Source organism: Ambystoma mexicanum, chromosome 1p (genome assembly GCF_040938575.1).
Source record: "Ambystoma mexicanum isolate Mex_15411 chromosome 1p, UKY_AmexF1_1, whole genome shotgun sequence".
Taxonomy (NCBI): domain Eukaryota; kingdom Metazoa; phylum Chordata; class Amphibia; order Caudata; family Ambystomatidae; genus Ambystoma; species Ambystoma mexicanum.
This window is the reverse complement of record NC_090921.1, coordinates 100,162,406-100,188,816: the sequence shown is the minus strand read 5'-3', so window position 1 is coordinate 100,188,816 and position 26,411 is coordinate 100,162,406. Positions and strand designations below refer to the sequence as shown.

General features: G+C 48.0%; 22 non-coding genes across 22 annotated transcripts; all 22 read left to right on the top strand.

Moving 5' to 3' along the window:
• The first annotated feature begins 91 nt into the window (after positions 1 to 91).
• Positions 92 to 173, top strand: TRNAL-UAG (transfer RNA leucine (anticodon UAG)). The gene has a single exon. It is a non-coding gene; the product is annotated as a tRNA-Leu (tRNA).
• Positions 174 to 1,317: 1,144 nt separating this feature from the next.
• On the top strand, positions 1,318 to 1,399 carry TRNAL-UAG (transfer RNA leucine (anticodon UAG)). Its single transcript has one exon. It is a non-coding gene; the product is annotated as a tRNA-Leu (tRNA).
• Positions 1,400 to 2,543: 1,144 nt separating this feature from the next.
• Positions 2,544 to 2,625, top strand: TRNAL-UAG (transfer RNA leucine (anticodon UAG)). Its single transcript has one exon. It is a non-coding gene; the product is annotated as a tRNA-Leu (tRNA).
• Positions 2,626 to 3,769: 1,144 nt separating this feature from the next.
• TRNAL-UAG (transfer RNA leucine (anticodon UAG)) lies at positions 3,770 to 3,851 on the top strand. The gene has a single exon. It is a non-coding gene; the product is annotated as a tRNA-Leu (tRNA).
• A 1,144-nt stretch (positions 3,852 to 4,995) lies between these two features.
• TRNAL-UAG (transfer RNA leucine (anticodon UAG)) lies at positions 4,996 to 5,077 on the top strand. Its single transcript has one exon. It is a non-coding gene; the product is annotated as a tRNA-Leu (tRNA).
• Positions 5,078 to 6,221: 1,144 nt separating this feature from the next.
• Positions 6,222 to 6,303, top strand: TRNAL-UAG (transfer RNA leucine (anticodon UAG)). The gene has a single exon. It is a non-coding gene; the product is annotated as a tRNA-Leu (tRNA).
• A 1,144-nt stretch (positions 6,304 to 7,447) lies between these two features.
• Positions 7,448 to 7,529, top strand: TRNAL-UAG (transfer RNA leucine (anticodon UAG)). Its single transcript has one exon. It is a non-coding gene; the product is annotated as a tRNA-Leu (tRNA).
• Positions 7,530 to 8,673: 1,144 nt separating this feature from the next.
• Positions 8,674 to 8,755, top strand: TRNAL-UAG (transfer RNA leucine (anticodon UAG)). Its single transcript has one exon. It is a non-coding gene; the product is annotated as a tRNA-Leu (tRNA).
• A 1,144-nt stretch (positions 8,756 to 9,899) lies between these two features.
• Positions 9,900 to 9,981, top strand: TRNAL-UAG (transfer RNA leucine (anticodon UAG)). The gene has a single exon. It is a non-coding gene; the product is annotated as a tRNA-Leu (tRNA).
• A 1,144-nt stretch (positions 9,982 to 11,125) lies between these two features.
• Positions 11,126 to 11,207, top strand: TRNAL-UAG (transfer RNA leucine (anticodon UAG)). The gene has a single exon. It is a non-coding gene; the product is annotated as a tRNA-Leu (tRNA).
• Positions 11,208 to 12,351: 1,144 nt separating this feature from the next.
• On the top strand, positions 12,352 to 12,433 carry TRNAL-UAG (transfer RNA leucine (anticodon UAG)). Its single transcript has one exon. It is a non-coding gene; the product is annotated as a tRNA-Leu (tRNA).
• A 1,144-nt stretch (positions 12,434 to 13,577) lies between these two features.
• Positions 13,578 to 13,659, top strand: TRNAL-UAG (transfer RNA leucine (anticodon UAG)). The gene has a single exon. It is a non-coding gene; the product is annotated as a tRNA-Leu (tRNA).
• A 1,144-nt stretch (positions 13,660 to 14,803) lies between these two features.
• On the top strand, positions 14,804 to 14,885 carry TRNAL-UAG (transfer RNA leucine (anticodon UAG)). Its single transcript has one exon. It is a non-coding gene; the product is annotated as a tRNA-Leu (tRNA).
• A 1,144-nt stretch (positions 14,886 to 16,029) lies between these two features.
• TRNAL-UAG (transfer RNA leucine (anticodon UAG)) lies at positions 16,030 to 16,111 on the top strand. Its single transcript has one exon. It is a non-coding gene; the product is annotated as a tRNA-Leu (tRNA).
• A 1,144-nt stretch (positions 16,112 to 17,255) lies between these two features.
• On the top strand, positions 17,256 to 17,337 carry TRNAL-UAG (transfer RNA leucine (anticodon UAG)). The gene has a single exon. It is a non-coding gene; the product is annotated as a tRNA-Leu (tRNA).
• A 1,144-nt stretch (positions 17,338 to 18,481) lies between these two features.
• TRNAL-UAG (transfer RNA leucine (anticodon UAG)) lies at positions 18,482 to 18,563 on the top strand. The gene has a single exon. It is a non-coding gene; the product is annotated as a tRNA-Leu (tRNA).
• A 1,144-nt stretch (positions 18,564 to 19,707) lies between these two features.
• TRNAL-UAG (transfer RNA leucine (anticodon UAG)) lies at positions 19,708 to 19,789 on the top strand. Its single transcript has one exon. It is a non-coding gene; the product is annotated as a tRNA-Leu (tRNA).
• A 1,144-nt stretch (positions 19,790 to 20,933) lies between these two features.
• Positions 20,934 to 21,015, top strand: TRNAL-UAG (transfer RNA leucine (anticodon UAG)). Its single transcript has one exon. It is a non-coding gene; the product is annotated as a tRNA-Leu (tRNA).
• A 1,144-nt stretch (positions 21,016 to 22,159) lies between these two features.
• TRNAL-UAG (transfer RNA leucine (anticodon UAG)) lies at positions 22,160 to 22,241 on the top strand. Its single transcript has one exon. It is a non-coding gene; the product is annotated as a tRNA-Leu (tRNA).
• Positions 22,242 to 23,385: 1,144 nt separating this feature from the next.
• TRNAL-UAG (transfer RNA leucine (anticodon UAG)) lies at positions 23,386 to 23,467 on the top strand. The gene has a single exon. It is a non-coding gene; the product is annotated as a tRNA-Leu (tRNA).
• Positions 23,468 to 24,611: 1,144 nt separating this feature from the next.
• Positions 24,612 to 24,693, top strand: TRNAL-UAG (transfer RNA leucine (anticodon UAG)). Its single transcript has one exon. It is a non-coding gene; the product is annotated as a tRNA-Leu (tRNA).
• Positions 24,694 to 25,837: 1,144 nt separating this feature from the next.
• Positions 25,838 to 25,919, top strand: TRNAL-UAG (transfer RNA leucine (anticodon UAG)). Its single transcript has one exon. It is a non-coding gene; the product is annotated as a tRNA-Leu (tRNA).
• Positions 25,920 to 26,411: the final 492 nt, after the last annotated feature.

The following is a 26,411-nucleotide window of genomic DNA, read 5'->3' as shown; positions in this document are numbered from 1 at the left end:
TCATGCTTTGCTTTGATTTTGAATTAATGGCCAAACCAGCCAATCCCTAAAAAAATACAGGTCTCAGAGGCTCTCGTTTCAGTACCAGCAGGGTAGCGTGGCCGAGCGGTCTAAGGCGCTGGATTTAGGCTCCAGTCTCTTTGGAGGCGTGGGTTCGAATCCCACCGCTGCCAATAGCTGTTTCTTTTTTATCTTCATGCCACGTGTACAGACAGGACAATTGGGAGCCAGGGAATGGCATGTGTTTATGAATTCTTGCTTTTCTGAACACCCAGACTGAAAGCACACATCTGACTCGTGTGCATTTTCACCAAAAAAGGGTAAAGCATAAATCACTGTTCACTGAAAACGGACATGCGTTCACGATCCTGTCAATAAACACGTGCTTGGCAGGGCCACAAATCTGCCGACACGATGCCCTAATGAATGCACATCTCTTTGCCTTGGTAGTTGCTCCTTTTTGCAGCGCCTTTTCCTGCTGCATCACAAAAACTCAGTTCAAGACACTTGGCTCCATCCAGTGGAGCTCCTATGCCCAGCTTAGAAACCCCCAGGCACGAGATTGCAAGGTCCCTGGTAATTCTCCCACTCCTGGACACGTCGGAACCAAGTTTCGTATGCACTAGCAGCGAGAACAAAATCCCACATGTGAGGACAATAGGCGTCTTTCATTTAGGGCTAGTGTTAGGCTAAGAGTTTGCAGTAGCTCCTTGGGTCGAGTTAGGGGTCGAATGAGACAAAGCTAAGATTTGCGTTACGGCTGGGGTTGGTCCAGTAAGGATCCCACACACCATGGACCATCGGCGGAGGCCCCGGGTAGGCTTACACTGCGGGCTAATGGTGGACTTCTTTAAAAACGTGAGCACTAAATGGGGCGGGATGTTGACTGAAAGAATGCAGCTAGCTACAGAAATATGCAGAAATAAAGAAAAACACATCTCATTGCATGCCTTTAAAGAGCTTACTCTCCCTACCGGCAATGTTCCTGAACCTTCGCTTCCCAAACATTTTTAGAACCAAAAAAAACCTAGAAAAGATCTGACCTCCCTCACCGGGAATTGAACTCAAGACTGCTGGATGGAGGGGTGCTGACATTGACCACTAGGCTACCAGACTGCTGTTGAACAGAGCACTCCCGAAAGGTGACATTTCAATTTCAGGCTGACAAGTGTGCTTTATTGTTCAGTTCGGGCTTTGCAGAGCCAGTGCTAGAATTCAATCCAAGTTCATGCTTTGCTTTGATTTTGAATTAATGGCCAAACCAGCCAATCCCTAAAAAAATACAGGTCTCAGAGGCTCTCGTTTCAGTACCAGCAGGGTAGCGTGGCCGAGCGGTCTAAGGCGCTGGATTTAGGCTCCAGTCTCTTTGGAGGCGTGGGTTCGAATCCCACCGCTGCCAATAGCTGTTTCTTTTTTATCTTCATGCCACGTGTACAGACAGGACAATTGGGAGCCAGGGAATGGCATGTGTTTATGAATTCTTGCTTTTCTGAACACCCAGACTGAAAGCACACATCTGACTCGTGTGCGTTTTCACCAAAAAAGGGTAAAGCATAAATCACTGTTCACTGAAAACGGACATGCGTTCACGATCCTGTCAATAAACACGTGCTTGGCAGGGCCACAAATCTGCCGACACGATGCCCTAATGAATGCACATCTCTTTGCCTTGGTAGTTGCTCCTTTTTGCAGCGCCTTTTCCTGCTGCATCACAAAAACTCAGTTCAAGACACTTGGCTCCATCCAGTGGAGCTCCTATGCCCAGCTTAGAAACCCCCAGGCACGAGATTGCAAGGTCCCTGGTAATTCTCCCACTCCTGGACACGTCGGAACCAAGTTTCGTATGCACTAGCAGCGAGAACAAAATCCCACATGTGAGGACAATAGGCGTCTTTCATTTAGGGCTAGTGTTAGGCTAAGAGTTTGCAGTATCTCCTTGGGTCGAGTTAGGGGTCGAATGAGACAAAGCTAAGATTTGCGTTACGGCTGGGGTTGGTCCAGTAAGGATCCCACACACCATGGACCATCGGCGGAGGCCCCGGGTAGGCTTACACTGCGGGCTAATGGTGGACTTCTTTAAAAACGTGAGCACTAAATGGGGCGGGATGTTGACTGAAAGAATGCAGCTAGCTACAGAAATATGCAGAAATAAAGAAAAACACATCTCATTGCATGCCTTTAAAGAGCTTACTCTCCCTACCGGCAATGTTCCTGAACCTTCGCTTCCCAAACATTTTTAGAACCAAAAAAAACCTAGAAAAGATCTGACCTCCCTCACCGGGAATTGAACTCAAGACTGCTGGATGGAGGGGTGCTGACATTGACCACTAGGCTACCAGACTGCTGTTGAACAGAGCACTCCCGAAAGGTGACATTTCAATTTCAGGCTGACAAGTGTGCTTTATTGTTCAGTTCGGGCTTTGCACAGCCAGTGCTAGAATTCAATCCAAGTTCATGCTTTGCTTTGATTTTGAATTAATGGCCAAACCAGCCAATCCCTAAAAAAATACAGGTCTCAGAGGCTCTCGTTTCAGTACCAGCAGGGTAGCGTGGCCGAGCGGTCTAAGGCGCTGGATTTAGGCTCCAGTCTCTTTGGAGGCGTGGGTTCGAATCCCACCGCTGCCAATAGCTGTTTCTTTTTTATCTTCATGCCACGTGTACAGACAGGACAATTGGGAGCCAGGGAATGGCATGTGTTTATGAATTCTTGCTTTTCTGAACACCCAGACTGAAAGCACACATCTGACTCGTGTGCGTTTTCACCAAAAAAGGGTAAAGCATAAATCACTGTTCACTGAAAACGGACATGCGTTCACGATCCTGTCAATAAACACGTGCTTGGCAGGGCCACAAATCTGCCGACACGATGCCCTAATGAATGCACATCTCTTTGCCTTGGTAGTTGCTCCTTTTTGCAGCGCCTTTTCCTGCTGCATCACAAAAACTCAGTTCAAGACACTTGGCTCCATCCAGTGGAGCTCCTATGCCCAGCTTAGAAACCCCCAGGCACGAGATTGCAAGGTCCCTGGTAATTCTCCCACTCCTGGACACGTCGGAACCAAGTTTCGTATGCACTAGCAGCGAGAACAAAATCCCACATGTGAGGACAATAGGCGTCTTTCATTTAGGGCTAGTGTTAGGCTAAGAGTTTGCAGTAGCTCCTTGGGTCGAGTTAGGGGTCGAATGAGACAAAGCTAAGATTTGCGTTACGGCTGGGGTTGGTCCAGTAAGGATCCCACACACCATGGACCATCGGCGGAGGCCCCGGGTAGGCTTACACTGCGGGCTAATGGTGGACTTCTTTAAAAACGTGAGCACTAAATGGGGCGGGATGTTGACTGAAAGAATGCAGCTAGCTACAGAAATATGCAGAAATAAAGAAAAACACATCTCATTGCATGCCTTTAAAGAGCTTACTCTCCCTACCGGCAATGTTCCTGAACCTTCGCTTCCCAAACATTTTTAGAACCAAAAAAAACCTAGAAAAGATCTGACCTCCCTCACCGGGAATTGAACTCAAGACTGCTGGATGGAGGGGTGCTGACATTGACCACTAGGCTACCAGACTGCTGTTGAACAGAGCACTCCCGAAAGGTGACATTTCAATTTCAGGCTGACAAGTGTGCTTTATTGTTCAGTTCGGGCTTTGCACAGCCAGTGCTAGAATTCAATCCAAGTTCATGCTTTGCTTTGATTTTGAATTAATGGCCAAACCAGCCAATCCCTAAAAAAATACAGGTCTCAGAGGCTCTCGTTTCAGTACCAGCAGGGTAGCGTGGCCGAGCGGTCTAAGGCGCTGGATTTAGGCTCCAGTCTCTTTGGAGGCGTGGGTTCGAATCCCACCGCTGCCAATAGCTGTTTCTTTTTTATCTTCATGCCACGTGTACAGACAGGACAATTGGGAGCCAGGGAATGGCATGTGTTTATGAATTCTTGCTTTTCTGAACACCCAGACTGAAAGCACACATCTGACTCGTGTGCGTTTTCACCAAAAAAGGGTAAAGCATAAATCACTGTTCACTGAAAACGGACATGCGTTCACGATCCTGTCAATAAACACGTGCTTGGCAGGGCCACAAATCTGCCGACACGATGCCCTAATGAATGCACATCTCTTTGCCTTGGTAGTTGCTCCTTTTTGCAGCGCCTTTTCCTGCTGCATCACAAAAACTCAGTTCAAGACACTTGGCTCCATCCAGTGGAGCTCCTATGCCCAGCTTAGAAACCCCCAGGCACGAGATTGCAAGGTCCCTGGTAATTCTCCCACTCCTGGACACGTCGGAACCAAGTTTCGTATGCACTAGCAGCGAGAACAAAATCCCACATGTGAGGACAATAGGCGTCTTTCATTTAGGGCTAGTGTTAGGCTAAGAGTTTGCAGTAGCTCCTTGGGTCGAGTTAGGGGTCGAATGAGACAAAGCTAAGATTTGCGTTACGGCTGGGGTTGGTCCAGTAAGGATCCCACACACCATGGACCATCGGCGGAGGCCCCGGGTAGGCTTACACTGCGGGCTAATGGTGGACTTCTTTAAAAACGTGAGCACTAAATGGGGCGGGATGTTGACTGAAAGAATGCAGCTAGCTACAGAAATATGCAGAAATAAAGAAAAACACATCTCATTGCATGCCTTTAAAGAGCTTACTCTCCCTACCGGCAATGTTCCTGAACCTTCGCTTCCCAAACATTTTTAGAACCAAAAAAAACCTAGAAAAGATCTGACCTCCCTCACCGGGAATTGAACTCAAGACTGCTGGATGGAGGGGTGCTGACATTGACCACTAGGCTACCAGACTGCTGTTGAACAGAGCACTCCCGAAAGGTGACATTTCAATTTCAGGCTGACAAGTGTGCTTTATTGTTCAGTTCGGGCTTTGCACAGCCAGTGCTAGAATTCAATCCAAGTTCATGCTTTGCTTTGATTTTGAATTAATGGCCAAACCAGCCAATCCCTAAAAAAATACAGGTCTCAGAGGCTCTCGTTTCAGTACCAGCAGGGTAGCGTGGCCGAGCGGTCTAAGGCGCTGGATTTAGGCTCCAGTCTCTTTGGAGGCGTGGGTTCGAATCCCACCGCTGCCAATAGCTGTTTCTTTTTTATCTTCATGCCACGTGTACAGACAGGACAATTGGGAGCCAGGGAATGGCATGTGTTTATGAATTCTTGCTTTTCTGAACACCCAGACTGAAAGCACACATCTGACTCGTGTGCGTTTTCACCAAAAAAGGGTAAAGCATAAATCACTGTTCACTGAAAACGGACATGCGTTCACGATCCTGTCAATAAACACGTGCTTGGCAGGGCCACAAATCTGCCGACACGATGCCCTAATGAATGCACATCTCTTTGCCTTGGTAGTTGCTCCTTTTTGCAGCGCCTTTTCCTGCTGCATCACAAAAACTCAGTTCAAGACACTTGGCTCCATCCAGTGGAGCTCCTATGCCCAGCTTAGAAACCCCCAGGCACGAGATTGCAAGGTCCCTGGTAATTCTCCCACTCCTGGACACGTCGGAACCAAGTTTCGTATGCACTAGCAGCGAGAACAAAATCCCACATGTGAGGACAATAGGCGTCTTTCATTTAGGGCTAGTGTTAGGCTAAGAGTTTGCAGTAGCTCCTTGGGTCGAGTTAGGGGTCGAATGAGACAAAGCTAAGATTTGCGTTACGGCTGGGGTTGGTCCAGTAAGGATCCCACACACCATGGACCATCGGCGGAGGCCCCGGGTAGGCTTACACTGCGGGCTAATGGTGGACTTCTTTAAAAACGTGAGCACTAAATGGGGCGGGATGTTGACTGAAAGAATGCAGCTAGCTACAGAAATATGCAGAAATAAAGAAAAACACATCTCATTGCATGCCTTTAAAGAGCTTACTCTCCCTACCGGCAATGTTCCTGAACCTTCGCTTCCCAAACATTTTTAGAACCAAAAAAAACCTAGAAAAGATCTGACCTCCCTCACCGGGAATTGAACTCAAGACTGCTGGATGGAGGGGTGCTGACATTGACCACTAGGCTACCAGACTGCTGTTGAACAGAGCACTCCCGAAAGGTGACATTTCAATTTCAGGCTGACAAGTGTGCTTTATTGTTCAGTTCGGGCTTTGCACAGCCAGTGCTAGAATTCAATCCAAGTTCATGCTTTGCTTTGATTTTGAATTAATGGCCAAACCAGCCAATCCCTAAAAAAATACAGGTCTCAGAGGCTCTCGTTTCAGTACCAGCAGGGTAGCGTGGCCGAGCGGTCTAAGGCGCTGGATTTAGGCTCCAGTCTCTTTGGAGGCGTGGGTTCGAATCCCACCGCTGCCAATAGCTGTTTCTTTTTTATCTTCATGCCACGTGTACAGACAGGACAATTGGGAGCCAGGGAATGGCATGTGTTTATGAATTCTTGCTTTTCTGAACACCCAGACTGAAAGCACACATCTGACTCGTGTGCGTTTTCACCAAAAAAGGGTAAAGCATAAATCACTGTTCACTGAAAACGGACATGCGTTCACGATCCTGTCAATAAACACGTGCTTGGCAGGGCCACAAATCTGCCGACACGATGCCCTAATGAATGCACATCTCTTTGCCTTGGTAGTTGCTCCTTTTTGCAGCGCCTTTTCCTGCTGCATCACAAAAACTCAGTTCAAGACACTTGGCTCCATCCAGTGGAGCTCCTATGCCCAGCTTAGAAACCCCCAGGCACGAGATTGCAAGGTCCCTGGTAATTCTCCCACTCCTGGACACGTCGGAACCAAGTTTCGTATGCACTAGCAGCGAGAACAAAATCCCACATGTGAGGACAATAGGCGTCTTTCATTTAGGGCTAGTGTTAGGCTAAGAGTTTGCAGTAGCTCCTTGGGTCGAGTTAGGGGTCGAATGAGACAAAGCTAAGATTTGCGTTACGGCTGGGGTTGGTCCAGTAAGGATCCCACACACCATGGACCATCGGCGGAGGCCCCGGGTAGGCTTACACTGCGGGCTAATGGTGGACTTCTTTAAAAACGTGAGCACTAAATGGGGCGGGATGTTGACTGAAAGAATGCAGCTAGCTACAGAAATATGCAGAAATAAAGAAAAACACATCTCATTGCATGCCTTTAAAGAGCTTACTCTCCCTACCGGCAATGTTCCTGAACCTTCGCTTCCCAAACATTTTTAGAACCAAAAAAAACCTAGAAAAGATCTGACCTCCCTCACCGGGAATTGAACTCAAGACTGCTGGATGGAGGGGTGCTGACATTGACCACTAGGCTACCAGACTGCTGTTGAACAGAGCACTCCCGAAAGGTGACATTTCAATTTCAGGCTGACAAGTGTGCTTTATTGTTCAGTTCGGGCTTTGCAGAGCCAGTGCTAGAATTCAATCCAAGTTCATGCTTTGCTTTGATTTTGAATTAATGGCCAAACCAGCCAATCCCTAAAAAAATACAGGTCTCAGAGGCTCTCGTTTCAGTACCAGCAGGGTAGCGTGGCCGAGCGGTCTAAGGCGCTGGATTTAGGCTCCAGTCTCTTTGGAGGCGTGGGTTCGAATCCCACCGCTGCCAATAGCTGTTTCTTTTTTATCTTCATGCCACGTGTACAGACAGGACAATTGGGAGCCAGGGAATGGCATGTGTTTATGAATTCTTGCTTTTCTGAACACCCAGACTGAAAGCACACATCTGACTCGTGTGCGTTTTCACCAAAAAAGGGTAAAGCATAAATCACTGTTCACTGAAAACGGACATGCGTTCACGATCCTGTCAATAAACACGTGCTTGGCAGGGCCACAAATCTGCCGACACGATGCCCTAATGAATGCACATCTCTTTGCCTTGGTAGTTGCTCCTTTTTGCAGCGCCTTTTCCTGCTGCATCACAAAAACTCAGTTCAAGACACTTGGCTCCATCCAGTGGAGCTCCTATGCCCAGCTTAGAAACCCCCAGGCACGAGATTGCAAGGTCCCTGGTAATTCTCCCACTCCTGGACACGTCGGAACCAAGTTTCGTATGCACTAGCAGCGAGAACAAAATCCCACATGTGAGGACAATAGGCGTCTTTCATTTAGGGCTAGTGTTAGGCTAAGAGTTTGCAGTAGCTCCTTGGGTCGAGTTAGGGGTCGAATGAGACAAGGCTAAGATTTGCGTTACGGCTGGGGTTGGTCCAGTAAGGATCCCACACACCATGGACCATCGGCGGAGGCCCCGGGTAGGCTTACACTGCGGGCTAATGGTGGACTTCTTTAAAAACGTGAGCACTAAATGGGGCGGGATGTTGACTGAAAGAATGCAGCTAGCTACAGAAATATGCAGAAATAAAGAAAAACACATCTCATTGCATGCCTTTAAAGAGCTTACTCTCCCTACCGGCAATGTTCCTGAACCTTCGCTTCCCAAACATTTTTAGAACCAAAAAAAACCTAGAAAAGATCTGACCTCCCTCACCGGGAATTGAACTCAAGACTGCTGGATGGAGGGGTGCTGACATTGACCACTAGGCTACCAGACTGCTGTTGAACAGAGCACTCCCGAAAGGTGACATTTCAATTTCAGGCTGACAAGTGTGCTTTATTGTTCAGTTCGGGCTTTGCACAGCCAGTGCTAGAATTCAATCCAAGTTCATGCTTTGCTTTGATTTTGAATTAATGGCCAAACCAGCCAATCCCTAAAAAAATACAGGTCTCAGAGGCTCTCGTTTCAGTACCAGCAGGGTAGCGTGGCCGAGCGGTCTAAGGCGCTGGATTTAGGCTCCAGTCTCTTTGGAGGCGTGGGTTCGAATCCCACCGCTGCCAATAGCTGTTTCTTTTTTATCTTCATGCCACGTGTACAGACAGGACAATTGGGAGCCAGGGAATGGCATGTGTTTATGAATTCTTGCTTTTCTGAACACCCAGACTGAAAGCACACATCTGACTCGTGTGCGTTTTCACCAAAAAAGGGTAAAGCATAAATCACTGTTCACTGAAAACGGACATGCGTTCACGATCCTGTCAATAAACACGTGCTTGGCAGGGCCACAAATCTGCCGACACGATGCCCTAATGAATGCACATCTCTTTGCCTTGGTAGTTGCTCCTTTTTGCAGCGCCTTTTCCTGCTGCATCACAAAAACTCAGTTCAAGACACTTGGCTCCATCCAGTGGAGCTCCTATGCCCAGCTTAGAAACCCCCAGGCACGAGATTGCAAGGTCCCTGGTAATTCTCCCACTCCTGGACACGTCGGAACCAAGTTTCGTATGCACTAGCAGCGAGAACAAAATCCCACATGTGAGGACAATAGGCGTCTTTCATTTAGGGCTAGTGTTAGGCTAAGAGTTTGCAGTAGCTCCTTGGGTCGAGTTAGGGGTCGAATGAGACAAAGCTAAGATTTGCGTTACGGCTGGGGTTGGTCCAGTAAGGATCCCACACACCATGGACCATCGGCGGAGGCCCCGGGTAGGCTTACACTGCGGGCTAATGGTGGACTTCTTTAAAAACGTGAGCACTAAATGGGGCGGGATGTTGACTGAAAGAATGCAGCTAGCTACAGAAATATGCAGAAATAAAGAAAAACACATCTCATTGCATGCCTTTAAAGAGCTTACTCTCCCTACCGGCAATGTTCCTGAACCTTCGCTTCCCAAACATTTTTAGAACCAAAAAAAACCTAGAAAAGATCTGACCTCCCTCACCGGGAATTGAACTCAAGACTGCTGGATGGAGGGGTGCTGACATTGACCACTAGGCTACCAGACTGCTGTCGAACAGAGCACTCCCGAAAGGTGACATTTCAATTTCAGGCTGACAAGTGTGCTTTATTGTTCAGTTCGGGCTTTGCACAGCCAGTGCTAGAATTCAATCCAAGTTCATGCTTTGCTTTGATTTTGAATTAATGGCCAAACCAGCCAATCCCTAAAAAAATACAGGTCTCAGAGGCTCTCGTTTCAGTACCAGCAGGGTAGCGTGGCCGAGCGGTCTAAGGCGCTGGATTTAGGCTCCAGTCTCTTTGGAGGCGTGGGTTCGAATCCCACCGCTGCCAATAGCTGTTTCTTTTTTATCTTCATGCCACGTGTACAGACAGGACAATTGGGAGCCAGGGAATGGCATGTGTTTATGAATTCTTGCTTTTCTGAACACCCAGACTGAAAGCACACATCTGACTCGTGTGCGTTTTCACCAAAAAAGGGTAAAGCATAAATCACTGTTCACTGAAAACGGACATGCGTTCACGATCCTGTCAATAAACACGTGCTTGGCAGGGCCACAAATCTGCCGACACGATGCCCTAATGAATGCACATCTCTTTGCCTTGGTAGTTGCTCCTTTTTGCAGCGCCTTTTCCTGCTGCATCACAAAAACTCAGTTCAAGACACTTGGCTCCATCCAGTGGAGCTCCTATGCCCAGCTTAGAAACCCCCAGGCACGAGATTGCAAGGTCCCTGGTAATTCTCCCACTCCTGGACACGTCGGAACCAAGTTTCGTATGCACTAGCAGCGAGAACAAAATCCCACATGTGAGGACAATAGGCGTCTTTCATTTAGGGCTAGTGTTAGGCTAAGAGTTTGCAGTAGCTCCTTGGGTCGAGTTAGGGGTCGAATGAGACAAAGCTAAGATTTGCGTTACGGCTGGGGTTGGTCCAGTAAGGATCCCACACACCATGGACCATCGGCGGAGGCCCCGGGTAGGCTTACACTGCGGGCTAATGGTGGACTTCTTTAAAAACGTGAGCACTAAATGGGGCGGGATGTTGACTGAAAGAATGCAGCTAGCTACAGAAATATGCAGAAATAAAGAAAAACACATCTCATTGCATGCCTTTAAAGAGCTTACTCTCCCTACCGGCAATGTTCCTGAACCTTCGCTTCCCAAACATTTTTAGAACCAAAAAAAACCTAGAAAAGATCTGACCTCCCTCACCGGGAATTGAACTCAAGACTGCTGGATGGAGGGGTGCTGACATTGACCACTAGGCTACCAGACTGCTGTTGAACAGAGCACTCCCGAAAGGTGACATTTCAATTTCAGGCTGACAAGTGTGCTTTATTGTTCAGTTCGGGCTTTGCACAGCCAGTGCTAGAATTCAATCCAAGTTCATGCTTTGCTTTGATTTTGAATTAATGGCCAAACCAGCCAATCCCTAAAAAAATACAGGTCTCAGAGGCTCTCGTTTCAGTACCAGCAGGGTAGCGTGGCCGAGCGGTCTAAGGCGCTGGATTTAGGCTCCAGTCTCTTTGGAGGCGTGGGTTCGAATCCCACCGCTGCCAATAGCTGTTTCTTTTTTATCTTCATGCCACGTGTACAGACAGGACAATTGGGAGCCAGGGAATGGCATGTGTTTATGAATTCTTGCTTTTCTGAACACCCAGACTGAAAGCACACATCTGACTCGTGTGCGTTTTCACCAAAAAAGGGTAAAGCATAAATCACTGTTCACTGAAAACGGACATGCGTTCACGATCCTGTCAATAAACACGTGCTTGGCAGGGCCAGAAATCTGCCGACACGATGCCCTAATGAATGCACATCTCTTTGCCTTGGTAGTTGCTCCTTTTTGCAGCGCCTTTTCCTGCTGCATCACAAAAACTCAGTTCAAGACACTTGGCTCCATCCAGTGGAGCTCCTATGCCCAGCTTAGAAACCCCCAGGCACGAGATTGCAAGGTCCCTGGTAATTCTCCCACTCCTGGACACGTCGGAACCAAGTTTCGTATGCACTAGCAGCGAGAACAAAATCCCACATGTGAGGACAATAGGCGTCTTTCATTTAGGGCTAGTGTTAGGCTAAGAGTTTGCAGTAGCTCCTTGGGTCGAGTTAGGGGTCGAATGAGACAAAGCTAAGATTTGCGTTACGGCTGGGGTTGGTCCAGTAAGGATCCCACACACCATGGACCATCGGCGGAGGCCCCGGGTAGGCTTACACTGCGGGCTAATGGTGGACTTCTTTAAAAACGTGAGCACTAAATGGGGCGGGATGTTGACTGAAAGAATGCAGCTAGCTACAGAAATATGCAGAAATAAAGAAAAACACATCTCATTGCATGCCTTTAAAGAGCTTACTCTCCCTACCGGCAATGTTCCTGAACCTTCGCTTCCCAAACATTTTTAGAACCAAAAAAAACCTAGAAAAGATCTGACCTCCCTCACCGGGAATTGAACTCAAGACTGCTGGATGGAGGGGTGCTGACATTGACCACTAGGCTACCAGACTGCTGTTGAACAGAGCACTCCCGAAAGGTGACATTTCAATTTCAGGCTGACAAGTGTGCTTTATTGTTCAGTTCGGGCTTTGCACAGCCAGTGCTAGAATTCAATCCAAGTTCATGCTTTGCTTTGATTTTGAATTAATGGCCAAACCAGCCAATCCCTAAAAAAATACAGGTCTCAGAGGCTCTCGTTTCAGTACCAGCAGGGTAGCGTGGCCGAGCGGTCTAAGGCGCTGGATTTAGGCTCCAGTCTCTTTGGAGGCGTGGGTTCGAATCCCACCGCTGCCAATAGCTGTTTCTTTTTTATCTTCATGCCACGTGTACAGACAGGACAATTGGGAGCCAGGGAATGGCATGTGTTTATGAATTCTTGCTTTTCTGAACACCCAGACTGAAAGCACACATCTGACTCGTGTGCGTTTTCACCAAAAAAGGGTAAAGCATAAATCACTGTTCACTGAAAACGGACATGCGTTCACGATCCTGTCAATAAACACGTGCTTGGCAGGGCCAGAAATCTGCCGACACGATGCCCTAATGAATGCACATCTCTTTGCCTTGGTAGTTGCTCCTTTTTGCAGCGCCTTTTCCTGCTGCATCACAAAAACTCAGTTCAAGACACTTGGCTCCATCCAGTGGAGCTCCTATGCCCAGCTTAGAAACCCCCAGGCACGAGATTGCAAGGTCCCTGGTAATTCTCCCACTCCTGGACACGTCGGAACCAAGTTTCGTATGCACTAGCAGCGAGAACAAAATCCCACATGTGAGGACAATAGGCGTCTTTCATTTAGGGCTAGTGTTAGGCTAAGAGTTTGCAGTAGCTCCTTGGGTCGAGTTAGGGGTCGAATGAGACAAAGCTAAGATTTGCGTTACGGCTGGGGTTGGTCCAGTAAGGATCCCACACACCATGGACCATCGGCGGAGGCCCCGGGTAGGCTTACACTGCGGGCTAATGGTGGACTTCTTTAAAAACGTGAGCACTAAATGGGGCGGGATGTTGACTGAAAGAATGCAGCTAGCTACAGAAATATGCAGAAATAAAGAAAAACACATCTCATTGCATGCCTTTAAAGAGCTTACTCTCCCTACCGGCAATGTTCCTGAACCTTCGCTTCCCAAACATTTTTAGAACCAAAAAAAACCTAGAAAAGATCTGACCTCCCTCACCGGGAATTGAACTCAAGACTGCTGGATGGAGGGGTGCTGACATTGACCACTAGGCTACCAGACTGCTGTCGAACAGAGCACTCCCGAAAGGTGACATTTCAATTTCAGGCTGACAAGTGTGCTTTATTGTTCAGTTCGGGCTTTGCACAGCCAGTGCTAGAATTCAATCCAAGTTCATGCTTTGCTTTGATTTTGAATTAATGGCCAAACCAGCCAATCCCTAAAAAAATACAGGTCTCAGAGGCTCTCGTTTCAGTACCAGCAGGGTAGCGTGGCCGAGCGGTCTAAGGCGCTGGATTTAGGCTCCAGTCTCTTTGGAGGCGTGGGTTCGAATCCCACCGCTGCCAATAGCTGTTTCTTTTTTATCTTCATGCCACGTGTACAGACAGGACAATTGGGAGCCAGGGAATGGCATGTGTTTATGAATTCTTGCTTTTCTGAACACCCAGACTGAAAGCACACATCTGACTCGTGTGCGTTTTCACCAAAAAAGGGTAAAGCATAAATCACTGTTCACTGAAAACGGACATGCGTTCACGATCCTGTCAATAAACACGTGCTTGGCAGGGCCACAAATCTGCCGACACGATGCCCTAATGAATGCACATCTCTTTGCCTTGGTAGTTGCTCCTTTTTGCAGCGCCTTTTCCTGCTGCATCACAAAAACTCAGTTCAAGACACTTGGCTCCATCCAGTGGAGCTCCTATGCCCAGCTTAGAAACCCCCAGGCACGAGATTGCAAGGTCCCTGGTAATTCTCCCACTCCTGGACACGTCGGAACCAAGTTTCGTATGCACTAGCAGCGAGAACAAAATCCCACATGTGAGGACAATAGGCGTCTTTCATTTAGGGCTAGTGTTAGGCTAAGAGTTTGCAGTAGCTCCTTGGGTCGAGTTAGGGGTCGAATGAGACAAAGCTAAGATTTGCGTTACGGCTGGGGTTGGTCCAGTAAGGATCCCACACACCATGGACCATCGGCGGAGGCCCCGGGTAGGCTTACACTGCGGGCTAATGGTGGACTTCTTTAAAAACGTGAGCACTAAATGGGGCGGGATGTTGACTGAAAGAATGCAGCTAGCTACAGAAATATGCAGAAATAAAGAAAAACACATCTCATTGCATGCCTTTAAAGAGCTTACTCTCCCTACCGGCAATGTTCCTGAACCTTCGCTTCCCAAACATTTTTAGAACCAAAAAAAACCTAGAAAAGATCTGACCTCCCTCACCGGGAATTGAACTCAAGACTGCTGGATGGAGGGGTGCTGACATTGACCACTAGGCTACCAGACTGCTGTTGAACAGAGCACTCCCGAAAGGTGACATTTCAATTTCAGGCTGACAAGTGTGCTTTATTGTTCAGTTCGGGCTTTGCACAGCCAGTGCTAGAATTCAATCCAAGTTCATGCTTTGCTTTGATTTTGAATTAATGGCCAAACCAGCCAATCCCTAAAAAAATACAGGTCTCAGAGGCTCTCGTTTCAGTACCAGCAGGGTAGCGTGGCCGAGCGGTCTAAGGCGCTGGATTTAGGCTCCAGTCTCTTTGGAGGCGTGGGTTCGAATCCCACCGCTGCCAATAGCTGTTTCTTTTTTATCTTCATGCCACGTGTACAGACAGGACAATTGGGAGCCAGGGAATGGCATGTGTTTATGAATTCTTGCTTTTCTGAACACCCAGACTGAAAGCACACATCTGACTCGTGTGCGTTTTCACCAAAAAAGGGTAAAGCATAAATCACTGTTCACTGAAAACGGACATGCGTTCACGATCCTGTCAATAAACACGTGCTTGGCAGGGCCAGAAATCTGCCGACACGATGCCCTAATGAATGCACATCTCTTTGCCTTGGTAGTTGCTCCTTTTTGCAGCGCCTTTTCCTGCTGCATCACAAAAACTCAGTTCAAGACACTTGGCTCCATCCAGTGGAGCTCCTATGCCCAGCTTAGAAACCCCCAGGCACGAGATTGCAAGGTCCCTGGTAATTCTCCCACTCCTGGACACGTCGGAACCAAGTTTCGTATGCACTAGCAGCGAGAACAAAATCCCACATGTGAGGACAATAGGCGTCTTTCATTTAGGGCTAGTGTTAGGCTAAGAGTTTGCAGTAGCTCCTTGGGTCGAGTTAGGGGTCGAATGAGACAAAGCTAAGATTTGCGTTACGGCTGGGGTTGGTCCAGTAAGGATCCCACACACCATGGACCATCGGCGGAGGCCCCGGGTAGGCTTACACTGCGGGCTAATGGTGGACTTCTTTAAAAACGTGAGCACTAAATGGGGCGGGATGTTGACTGAAAGAATGCAGCTAGCTACAGAAATATGCAGAAATAAAGAAAAACACATCTCATTGCATGCCTTTAAAGAGCTTACTCTCCCTACCGGCAATGTTCCTGAACCTTCGCTTCCCAAACATTTTTAGAACCAAAAAAAACCTAGAAAAGATCTGACCTCCCTCACCGGGAATTGAACTCAAGACTGCTGGATGGAGGGGTGCTGACATTGACCACTAGGCTACCAGACTGCTGTCGAACAGAGCACTCCCGAAAGGTGACATTTCAATTTCAGGCTGACAAGTGTGCTTTATTGTTCAGTTCGGGCTTTGCACAGCCAGTGCTAGAATTCAATCCAAGTTCATGCTTTGCTTTGATTTTGAATTAATGGCCAAACCAGCCAATCCCTAAAAAAATACAGGTCTCAGAGGCTCTCGTTTCAGTACCAGCAGGGTAGCGTGGCCGAGCGGTCTAAGGCGCTGGATTTAGGCTCCAGTCTCTTTGGAGGCGTGGGTTCGAATCCCACCGCTGCCAATAGCTGTTTCTTTTTTATCTTCATGCCACGTGTACAGACAGGACAATTGGGAGCCAGGGAATGGCATGTGTTTATGAATTCTTGCTTTTCTGAACACCCAGACTGAAAGCACACATCTGACTCGTGTGCGTTTTCACCAAAAAAGGGTAAAGCATAAATCACTGTTCACTGAAAACGGACATGCGTTCACGATCCTGTCAATAAACACGTGCTTGGCAGGGCCACAAATCTGCCGACACGATGCCCTAATGAATGCACATCTCTTTGCCTTGGTAGTTGCTCCTTTTTGCAGCGCCTTTTCCTGCTGCATCACAAAAACTCAGTTCAAGACACTTGGCTCCATCCAGTGGAGCTCCTATGCCCAGCTTAGAAACCCCCAGGCACGAGATTGCAAGGTCCCTGGTAATTCTCCCACTCCTGGACACGTCGGAACCAAGTTTCGTATGCACTAGCAGCGAGAACAAAATCCCACATGTGAGGACAATAGGCGTCTTTCATTTAGGGCTAGTGTTAGGCTAAGAGTTTGCAGTAGCTCCTTGGGTCGAGTTAGGGGTCGAATGAGACAAAGCTAAGATTTGCGTTACGGCTGGGGTTGGTCCAGTAAGGATCCCACACACCATGGACCATCGGCGGAGGCCCCGGGTAGGCTTACACTGCGGGCTAATGGTGGACTTCTTTAAAAACGTGAGCACTAAATGGGGCGGGATGTTGACTGAAAGAATGCAGCTAGCTACAGAAATATGCAGAAATAAAGAAAAACACATCTCATTGCATGCCTTTAAAGAGCTTACTCTCCCTACCGGCAATGTTCCTGAACCTTCGCTTCCCAAACATTTTTAGAACCAAAAAAAACCTAGAAAAGATCTGACCTCCCTCACCGGGAATTGAACTCAAGACTGCTGGATGGAGGGGTGCTGACATTGACCACTAGGCTACCAGACTGCTGTCGAACAGAGCACTCCCGAAAGGTGACATTTCAATTTCAGGCTGACAAGTGTGCTTTATTGTTCAGTTCGGGCTTTGCACAGCCAGTGCTAGAATTCAATCCAAGTTCATGCTTTGCTTTGATTTTGAATTAATGGCCAAACCAGCCAATCCCTAAAAAAATACAGGTCTCAGAGGCTCTCGTTTCAGTACCAGCAGGGTAGCGTGGCCGAGCGGTCTAAGGCGCTGGATTTAGGCTCCAGTCTCTTTGGAGGCGTGGGTTCGAATCCCACCGCTGCCAATAGCTGTTTCTTTTTTATCTTCATGCCACGTGTACAGACAGGACAATTGGGAGCCAGGGAATGGCATGTGTTTATGAATTCTTGCTTTTCTGAACACCCAGACTGAAAGCACACATCTGACTCGTGTGCGTTTTCACCAAAAAAGGGTAAAGCATAAATCACTGTTCACTGAAAACGGACATGCGTTCACGATCCTGTCAATAAACACGTGCTTGGCAGGGCCACAAATCTGCCGACACGATGCCCTAATGAATGCACATCTCTTTGCCTTGGTAGTTGCTCCTTTTTGCAGCGCCTTTTCCTGCTGCATCACAAAAACTCAGTTCAAGACACTTGGCTCCATCCAGTGGAGCTCCTATGCCCAGCTTAGAAACCCCCAGGCACGAGATTGCAAGGTCCCTGGTAATTCTCCCACTCCTGGACACGTCGGAACCAAGTTTCGTATGCACTAGCAGCGAGAACAAAATCCCACATGTGAGGACAATAGGCGTCTTTCATTTAGGGCTAGTGTTAGGCTAAGAGTTTGCAGTAGCTCCTTGGGTCGAGTTAGGGGTCGAATGAGACAAAGCTAAGATTTGCGTTACGGCTGGGGTTGGTCCAGTAAGGATCCCACACACCATGGACCATCGGCGGAGGCCCCGGGTAGGCTTACACTGCGGGCTAATGGTGGACTTCTTTAAAAACGTGAGCACTAAATGGGGCGGGATGTTGACTGAAAGAATGCAGCTAGCTACAGAAATATGCAGAAATAAAGAAAAACACATCTCATTGCATGCCTTTAAAGAGCTTACTCTCCCTACCGGCAATGTTCCTGAACCTTCGCTTCCCAAACATTTTTAGAACCAAAAAAAACCTAGAAAAGATCTGACCTCCCTCACCGGGAATTGAACTCAAGACTGCTGGATGGAGGGGTGCTGACATTGACCACTAGGCTACCAGACTGCTGTTGAACAGAGCACTCCCGAAAGGTGACATTTCAATTTCAGGCTGACAAGTGTGCTTTATTGTTCAGTTCGGGCTTTGCACAGCCAGTGCTAGAATTCAATCCAAGTTCATGCTTTGCTTTGATTTTGAATTAATGGCCAAACCAGCCAATCCCTAAAAAAATACAGGTCTCAGAGGCTCTCGTTTCAGTACCAGCAGGGTAGCGTGGCCGAGCGGTCTAAGGCGCTGGATTTAGGCTCCAGTCTCTTTGGAGGCGTGGGTTCGAATCCCACCGCTGCCAATAGCTGTTTCTTTTTTATCTTCATGCCACGTGTACAGACAGGACAATTGGGAGCCAGGGAATGGCATGTGTTTATGAATTCTTGCTTTTCTGAACACCCAGACTGAAAGCACACATCTGACTCGTGTGCGTTTTCACCAAAAAAGGGTAAAGCATAAATCACTGTTCACTGAAAACGGACATGCGTTCACGATCCTGTCAATAAACACGTGCTTGGCAGGGCCACAAATCTGCCGACACGATGCCCTAATGAATGCACATCTCTTTGCCTTGGTAGTTGCTCCTTTTTGCAGCGCCTTTTCCTGCTGCATCACAAAAACTCAGTTCAAGACACTTGGCTCCATCCAGTGGAGCTCCTATGCCCAGCTTAGAAACCCCCAGGCACGAGATTGCAAGGTCCCTGGTAATTCTCCCACTCCTGGACACGTCGGAACCAAGTTTCGTATGCACTAGCAGCGAGAACAAAATCCCACATGTGAGGACAATAGGCGTCTTTCATTTAGGGCTAGTGTTAGGCTAAGAGTTTGCAGTAGCTCCTTGGGTCGAGTTAGGGGTCGAATGAGACAAAGCTAAGATTTGCGTTACGGCTGGGGTTGGTCCAGTAAGGATCCCACACACCATGGACCATCGGCGGAGGCCCCGGGTAGGCTTACACTGCGGGCTAATGGTGGACTTCTTTAAAAACGTGAGCACTAAATGGGGCGGGATGTTGACTGAAAGAATGCAGCTAGCTACAGAAATATGCAGAAATAAAGAAAAACACATCTCATTGCATGCCTTTAAAGAGCTTACTCTCCCTACCGGCAATGTTCCTGAACCTTCGCTTCCCAAACATTTTTAGAACCAAAAAAAACCTAGAAAAGATCTGACCTCCCTCACCGGGAATTGAACTCAAGACTGCTGGATGGAGGGGTGCTGACATTGACCACTAGGCTACCAGACTGCTGTCGAACAGAGCACTCCCGAAAGGTGACATTTCAATTTCAGGCTGACAAGTGTGCTTTATTGTTCAGTTCGGGCTTTGCACAGCCAGTGCTAGAATTCAATCCAAGTTCATGCTTTGCTTTGATTTTGAATTAATGGCCAAACCAGCCAATCCCTAAAAAAATACAGGTCTCAGAGGCTCTCGTTTCAGTACCAGCAGGGTAGCGTGGCCGAGCGGTCTAAGGCGCTGGATTTAGGCTCCAGTCTCTTTGGAGGCGTGGGTTCGAATCCCACCGCTGCCAATAGCTGTTTCTTTTTTATCTTCATGCCACGTGTACAGACAGGACAATTGGGAGCCAGGGAATGGCATGTGTTTATGAATTCTTGCTTTTCTGAACACCCAGACTGAAAGCACACATCTGACTCGTGTGCGTTTTCACCAAAAAAGGGTAAAGCATAAATCACTGTTCACTGAAAACGGACATGCGTTCACGATCCTGTCAATAAACACGTGCTTGGCAGGGCCACAAATCTGCCGACACGATGCCCTAATGAATGCACATCTCTTTGCCTTGGTAGTTGCTCCTTTTTGCAGCGCCTTTTCCTGCTGCATCACAAAAACTCAGTTCAAGACACTTGGCTCCATCCAGTGGAGCTCCTATGCCCAGCTTAGAAACCCCCAGGCACGAGATTGCAAGGTCCCTGGTAATTCTCCCACTCCTGGACACGTCGGAACCAAGTTTCGTATGCACTAGCAGCGAGAACAAAATCCCACATGTGAGGACAATAGGCGTCTTTCATTTAGGGCTAGTGTTAGGCTAAGAGTTTGCAGTAGCTCCTTGGGTCGAGTTAGGGGTCGAATGAGACAAAGCTAAGATTTGCGTTACGGCTGGGGTTGGTCCAGTAAGGATCCCACACACCATGGACCATCGGCGGAGGCCCCGGGTAGGCTTACACTGCGGGCTAATGGTGGACTTCTTTAAAAACGTGAGCACTAAATGGGGCGGGATGTTGACTGAAAGAATGCAGCTAGCTACAGAAATATGCAGAAATAAAGAAAAACACATCTCATTGCATGCCTTTAAAGAGCTTACTCTCCCTACCGGCAATGTTCCTGAACCTTCGCTTCCCAAACATTTTTAGAACCAAAAAAAACCTAGAAAAGATCTGACCTCCCTCACCGGGAATTGAACTCAAGACTGCTGGATGGAGGGGTGCTGACATTGACCACTAGGCTACCAGACTGCTGTTGAACAGAGCACTCCCGAAAGGTGACATTTCAATTTCAGGCTGACAAGTGTGCTTTATTGTTCAGTTCGGGCTTTGCACAGCCAGTGCTAGAATTCAATCCAAGTTCATGCTTTGCTTTGATTTTGAATTAATGGCCAAACCAGCCAATCCCTAAAAAAATACAGGTCTCAGAGGCTCTCGTTTCAGTACCAGCAGGGTAGCGTGGCCGAGCGGTCTAAGGCGCTGGATTTAGGCTCCAGTCTCTTTGGAGGCGTGGGTTCGAATCCCACCGCTGCCAATAGCTGTTTCTTTTTTATCTTCATGCCACGTGTACAGACAGGACAATTGGGAGCCAGGGAATGGCATGTGTTTATGAATTCTTGCTTTTCTGAACACCCAGACTGAAAGCACACATCTGACTCGTGTGCGTTTTCACCAAAAAAGGGTAAAGCATAAATCACTGTTCACTGAAAACGGACATGCGTTCACGATCCTGTCAATAAACACGTGCTTGGCAGGGCCACAAATCTGCCGACACGATGCCCTAATGAATGCACATCTCTTTGCCTTGGTAGTTGCTCCTTTTTGCAGCGCCTTTTCCTGCTGCATCACAAAAACTCAGTTCAAGACACTTGGCTCCATCCAGTGGAGCTCCTATGCCCAGCTTAGAAACCCCCAGGCACGAGATTGCAAGGTCCCTGGTAATTCTCCCACTCCTGGACACGTCGGAACCAAGTTTCGTATGCACTAGCAGCGAGAACAAAATCCCACATGTGAGGACAATAGGCGTCTTTCATTTAGGGCTAGTGTTAGGCTAAGAGTTTGCAGTAGCTCCTTGGGTCGAGTTAGGGGTCGAATGAGACAAAGCTAAGATTTGCGTTACGGCTGGGGTTGGTCCAGTAAGGATCCCACACACCATGGACCATCGGCGGAGGCCCCGGGTAGGCTTACACTGCGGGCTAATGGTGGACTTCTTTAAAAACGTGAGCACTAAATGGGGCGGGATGTTGACTGAAAGAATGCAGCTAGCTACAGAAATATGCAGAAATAAAGAAAAACACATCTCATTGCATGCCTTTAAAGAGCTTACTCTCCCTACCGGCAATGTTCCTGAACCTTCGCTTCCCAAACATTTTTAGAACCAAAAAAAACCTAGAAAAGATCTGACCTCCCTCACCGGGAATTGAACTCAAGACTGCTGGATGGAGGGGTGCTGACATTGACCACTAGGCTACCAGACTGCTGTTGAACAGAGCACTCCCGAAAGGTGACATTTCAATTTCAGGCTGACAAGTGTGCTTTATTGTTCAGTTCGGGCTTTGCACAGCCAGTGCTAGAATTCAATCCAAGTTCATGCTTTGCTTTGATTTTGAATTAATGGCCAAACCAGCCAATCCCTAAAAAAATACAGGTCTCAGAGGCTCTCGTTTCAGTACCAGCAGGGTAGCGTGGCCGAGCGGTCTAAGGCGCTGGATTTAGGCTCCAGTCTCTTTGGAGGCGTGGGTTCGAATCCCACCGCTGCCAATAGCTGTTTCTTTTTTATCTTCATGCCACGTGTACAGACAGGACAATTGGGAGCCAGGGAATGGCATGTGTTTATGAATTCTTGCTTTTCTGAACACCCAGACTGAAAGCACACATCTGACTCGTGTGCGTTTTCACCAAAAAAGGGTAAAGCATAAATCACTGTTCACTGAAAACGGACATGCGTTCACGATCCTGTCAATAAACACGTGCTTGGCAGGGCCACAAATCTGCCGACACGATGCCCTAATGAATGCACATCTCTTTGCCTTGGTAGTTGCTCCTTTTTGCAGCGCCTTTTCCTGCTGCATCACAAAAACTCAGTTCAAGACACTTGGCTCCATCCAGTGGAGCTCCTATGCCCAGCTTAGAAACCCCCAGGCACGAGATTGCAAGGTCCCTGGTAATTCTCCCACTCCTGGACACGTCGGAACCAAGTTTCGTATGCACTAGCAGCGAGAACAAAATCCCACATGTGAGGACAATAGGCGTCTTTCATTTAGGGCTAGTGTTAGGCTAAGAGTTTGCAGTAGCTCCTTGGGTCGAGTTAGGGGTCGAATGAGACAAAGCTAAGATTTGCGTTACGGCTGGGGTTGGTCCAGTAAGGATCCCACACACCATGGACCATCGGCGGAGGCCCCGGGTAGGCTTACACTGCGGGCTAATGGTGGACTTCTTTAAAAACGTGAGCACTAAATGGGGCGGGATGTTGACTGAAAGAATGCAGCTAGCTACAGAAATATGCAGAAATAAAGAAAAACACATCTCATTGCATGCCTTTAAAGAGCTTACTCTCCCTACCGGCAATGTTCCTGAACCTTCGCTTCCCAAACATTTTTAGAACCAAAAAAAACCTAGAAAAGATCTGACCTCCCTCACCGGGAATTGAACTCAAGACTGCTGGATGGAGGGGTGCTGACATTGACCACTAGGCTACCAGACTGCTGTTGAACAGAGCACTCCCGAAAGGTGACATTTCAATTTCAGGCTGACAAGTGTGCTTTATTGTTCAGTTCGGGCTTTGCACAGCCAGTGCTAGAATTCAATCCAAGTTCATGCTTTGCTTTGATTTTGAATTAATGGCCAAACCAGCCAATCCCTAAAAAAATACAGGTCTCAGAGGCTCTCGTTTCAGTACCAGCAGGGTAGCGTGGCCGAGCGGTCTAAGGCGCTGGATTTAGGCTCCAGTCTCTTTGGAGGCGTGGGTTCGAATCCCACCGCTGCCAATAGCTGTTTCTTTTTTATCTTCATGCCACGTGTACAGACAGGACAATTGGGAGCCAGGGAATGGCATGTGTTTATGAATTCTTGCTTTTCTGAACACCCAGACTGAAAGCACACATCTGACTCGTGTGCGTTTTCACCAAAAAAGGGTAAAGCATAAATCACTGTTCACTGAAAACGGACATGCGTTCACGATCCTGTCAATAAACACGTGCTTGGCAGGGCCACAAATCTGCCGACACGATGCCCTAATGAATGCACATCTCTTTGCCTTGGTAGTTGCTCCTTTTTGCAGCGCCTTTTCCTGCTGCATCACAAAAACTCAGTTCAAGACACTTGGCTCCATCCAGTGGAGCTCCTATGCCCAGCTTAGAAACCCCCAGGCACGAGATTGCAAGGTCCCTGGTAATTCTCCCACTCCTGGACACGTCGGAACCAAGTTTCGTATGCACTAGCAGCGAGAACAAAATCCCACATGTGAGGACAATAGGCGTCTTTCATTTAGGGCTAGTGTTAGGCTAAGAGTTTGCAGTAGCTCCTTGGGTCGAGTTAGGGGTCGAATGAGACAAAGCTAAGATTTGCGTTACGGCTGGGGTTGGTCCAGTAAGGATCCCACACACCATGGACCATCGGCGGAGGCCCCGGGTAGGCTTACACTGCGGGCTAATGGTGGACTTCTTTAAAAACGTGAGCACTAAATGGGGCGGGATGTTGACTGAAAGAATGCAGCTAGCTACAGAAATATGCAGAAATAAAGAAAAACACATCTCATTGCATGCCTTTAAAGAGCTTACTCTCCCTACCGGCAATGTTCCTGAACCTTCGCTTCCCAAACATTTTTAGAACCAAAAAAAACCTAGAAAAGATCTGACCTCCCTCACCGGGAATTGAACTCAAGACTGCTGGATGGAGGGGTGCTGACATTGACCACTAGGCTACCAGACTGCTGTCGAACAGAGCACTCCCGAAAGGTGACATTTCAATTTCAGGCTGACAAGTGTGCTTTATTGTTCAGTTCGGGCTTTGCACAGCCAGTGCTAGAATTCAATCCAAGTTCATGCTTTGCTTTGATTTTGAATTAATGGCCAAACCAGCCAATCCCTAAAAAAATACAGGTCTCAGAGGCTCTCGTTTCAGTACCAGCAGGGTAGCGTGGCCGAGCGGTCTAAGGCGCTGGATTTAGGCTCCAGTCTCTTTGGAGGCGTGGGTTCGAATCCCACCGCTGCCAATAGCTGTTTCTTTTTTATCTTCATGCCACGTGTACAGACAGGACAATTGGGAGCCAGGGAATGGCATGTGTTTATGAATTCTTGCTTTTCTGAACACCCAGACTGAAAGCACACATCTGACTCGTGTGCGTTTTCACCAAAAAAGGGTAAAGCATAAATCACTGTTCACTGAAAACGGACATGCGTTCACGATCCTGTCAATAAACACGTGCTTGGCAGGGCCACAAATCTGCCGACACGATGCCCTAATGAATGCACATCTCTTTGCCTTGGTAGTTGCTCCTTTTTGCAGCGCCTTTTCCTGCTGCATCACAAAAACTCAGTTCAAGACACTTGGCTCCATCCAGTGGAGCTCCTATGCCCAGCTTAGAAACCCCCAGGCACGAGATTGCAAGGTCCCTGGTAATTCTCCCACTCCTGGACACGTCGGAACCAAGTTTCGTATGCACTAGCAGCGAGAACAAAATCCCACATGTGAGGACAATAGGCGTCTTTCATTTAGGGCTAGTGTTAGGCTAAGAGTTTGCAGTAGCTCCTTGGGTCGAGTTAGGGGTCGAATGAGACAAAGCTAAGATTTGCGTTACGGCTGGGGTTGGTCCAGTAAGGATCCCACACACCATGGACCATCGGCGGAGGCCCCGGGTAGGCTTACACTGCGGGCTAATGGTGGACTTCTTTAAAAACGTGAGCACTAAATGGGGCGGGATGTTGACTGAAAGAATGCAGCTAGCTACAGAAATATGCAGAAATAAAGAAAAACACATCTCATTGCATGCCTTTAAAGAGCTTACTCTCCCTACCGGCAATGTTCCTGAACCTTCGCTTCCCAAACATTTTTAGAACCAAAAAAAACCTAGAAAAGATCTGACCTCCCTCACCGGGAATTGAACTCAAGACTGCTGGATGGAGGGGTGCTGACATTGACCACTAGGCTACCAGACTGCTGTCGAACAGAGCACTCCCGAAAGGTGACATTTCAATTTCAGGCTGACAAGTGTGCTTTATTGTTCAGTTCGGGCTTTGCACAGCCAGTGCTAGAATTCAATCCAAGTTCATGCTTTGCTTTGATTTTGAATTAATGGCCAAACCAGCCAATCCCTAAAAAAATACAGGTCTCAGAGGCTCTCGTTTCAGTACCAGCAGGGTAGCGTGGCCGAGCGGTCTAAGGCGCTGGATTTAGGCTCCAGTCTCTTTGGAGGCGTGGGTTCGAATCCCACCGCTGCCAATAGCTGTTTCTTTTTTATCTTCATGCCACGTGTACAGACAGGACAATTGGGAGCCAGGGAATGGCATGTGTTTATGAATTCTTGCTTTTCTGAACACCCAGACTGAAAGCACACATCTGACTCGTGTGCGTTTTCACCAAAAAAGGGTAAAGCATAAATCACTGTTCACTGAAAACGGACATGCGTTCACGATCCTGTCAATAAACACGTGCTTGGCAGGGCCACAAATCTGCCGACACGATGCCCTAATGAATGCACATCTCTTTGCCTTGGTAGTTGCTCCTTTTTGCAGCGCCTTTTCCTGCTGCATCACAAAAACTCAGTTCAAGACACTTGGCTCCATCCAGTGGAGCTCCTATGCCCAGCTTAGAAACCCCCAGGCACGAGATTGCAAGGTCCCTGGTAATTCTCCCACTCCTGGACACGTCGGAACCAAGTTTCGTATGCACTAGCAGCGAGAACAAAATCCCACATGTGAGGACAATAGGCGT